This window comes from Nannospalax galili, unplaced genomic scaffold (assembly GCF_000622305.1).
Source record: "Nannospalax galili isolate Female #2095 unplaced genomic scaffold, S.galili_v1.0 scaffold11, whole genome shotgun sequence".
Classification (NCBI taxonomy): domain Eukaryota; kingdom Metazoa; phylum Chordata; class Mammalia; order Rodentia; family Spalacidae; genus Nannospalax; species Nannospalax galili.
The window spans coordinates 265,323-267,741 of NW_008330735.1; positions in this window are offsets into that span (position 1 = coordinate 265,323).

Genomic DNA, 2,419 nt, shown 5'->3' on the forward strand with positions numbered 1-2,419 from the left:
AAGATTTGTTTTGTGTTTCAGAATGTAGTCAGTTTTAGAAAAACTTGCATGGGCTGCTGAGTAGAAAGTGTATTCTTTGTGCTTGGGTGGAATATTCTGTAGATGTCTGTTAGGTCCATTTCATGTAAGATGTCATTTAATTAAGATGTCTCTCTGTTTATTCTTTGTCCAGTTGACCTGTCTATTGAAGATACTGTGGTATAAAAGTCACTACTATTACTGAGTTGGGGTTAGTCTCTGTTTTATAGTCCTAGAGTGCCATTTTTATGAAATTGGGTGCTGCAGAGTTTGGTGCATATATGTTCATGATTGTAATATCTTCTTGGTCACTTGTTTCTTTTATTAGAATGAAATAACCCTCTTTATCTCTTCTGATTAGTTTTAATTTGAAGTCTATTTTGTCAGATATTAGAATTGGAACACCTGTTTGCTTCTTAGAGCCATTTGCTTGGAATATTTTTTCCATCCTTTCACCATAAGATACTGTCTATCCTTGAAGGTGAGATGAGTTTCTTGAAGACAAAAAGAATATGGGTTTTCTTTCTTGATCCATTCCACTTAATGGACAGCCCTGACAGGGTAGTTGAGGCCATTGATATCTAGTATTATTATTGAAAGATGTGCATTGGATACTGCCATTTTAATTTCTTTGTGTTTGTGGCCCTATTTTGTGTTTCTGTAATTATAGTTTTCTTTCTGTAGCCTTTTGGGTATACTCAACCCTTTCTTCCATCCTTTGTGTTGCTTTGAGTTTTCTCTGTAAGGCTGGTTTGGAGGATATTAATTCTTTCAGCCTATTCATGTTATGAAAATTTTCCATTCCTCTTTGACCATGATATATCATTTTTCTGGACAAAGTATTCAGAGCTGGCATCCATGTTTTTAGAACAGAGAAACTTTGGTCCAGGCTTTTCTGGCTTTCATAGTTTGCATCAGAAAGTCAGCTATAATTCTGCTGGGTTTTCCTTTACATGTAACTTGTTGTTTTTCTCTAGCAGCTTTCAGTACCTTTTCTTTGTTCTATACATTTAATGTTTTTACTGTGATAAGCAGTGATGAGTTTCTGTTCTGGTCATGTGCTTCTTGAATCTCTATATCTTTCCTTAATTTAGGGACGTTTTCTTCTATAACGTTGTTGAAGATCTGTTCAATGCTATTGGCCTGAGATTCTTCTCCTTCCTGTGTGCCTATAGTACATAGATTTGGTCGTTTCATGTTGTCCTTCATTTCCTGAGTATTCTACCTGTGTTTTTTTGAATTTTGTGTAGTCTTTGCTTAAAGAGTTCAGATCTTCAACTTTATCATTCAGTTTTGATACCCTGTTTTCCATTTCATTCATTCTGCTTGTGAGACTTTCTCCTGTTGTTTCTAAGTGGTTTATTGAGTTTTTCAATCCCATGCTAATTGCCATTTGGGTTTTCTTCACTATTTCTATCTCTTTTGTGAATTCACTTTTCAAGTCATGAATTGTTTTTTATTTTTCATCAAGTCATGTATTTGTATATTCTTGAGCTTCCATCACAAGTTTATGCCTGTCCTCTTTGAATTGTTTCTGTGTTTTCTTGATGTTATTTGATCATCTTTATGATTGTTCTTTTAAATTCTGCATCCTGGGGTTCCATGGGGTGGTTCTCATTTCAGTGTCCTTCTGTAGTACTAGTGGGTTTTGTTGGGGACATATTATTTTGGCTTTTCATATTGTTTGTTTTCTTGCATTTCTGTTTGGGCATATGAATGTTCTTTGTTGGTTATGTGTACCACAGTAACTTCAATTCTACTTTTGTTTAATTTAATTTTGGTTCTGTTAATATTTTTATGTAGCTTAGTTGCTTTTTGTTCATGTATAAAAAATGAACTGGTGTGTGTTTAAGGTTCTTTCAATGTAGTAGACTTGTCTGGGTGGATGGTGGGATGCTTAGAGGGTAGGCTGGTCAGGTTAGTAGTAGGGCTGATCTGTGTCAGACAGATCAGGAGCCAGTGGAATCTATGCTAGAGAGTATAGCTAGTCTGGGTTAAGAAGCTAATCCAAGGATCTGAGGTGAAGGAATTGGAACCCTCCTGGGTCTAAAGCTGGCAGACAACAAGGTGGGGATGAGTGAGAGGAATCTTTCTGTCTCCTTTTTAAAAAGAAAATTGCATTGTCCTTATTTAGGCCTCAAGTCTCTCACCTGATCGTTCTAATATTATAACTAGCCTTGCCATTCTCTCTTTTTCTTTTTCTTTTCTTTATTGATATATATCTTTATTTTTTTTTCAAAGAGTTTCACAGACATAGTTTTTTTTATTTAGTATTTTTATTTATTTTTTTCTTTAGAAACTTTTTTCTTTTTAATTAGAAGAACCATTTCATTACAACAGCATTAACCTATTCAATAACATTTTTCTGAGCTAGGGTACATCTCTTTCAAAATTGACTGCA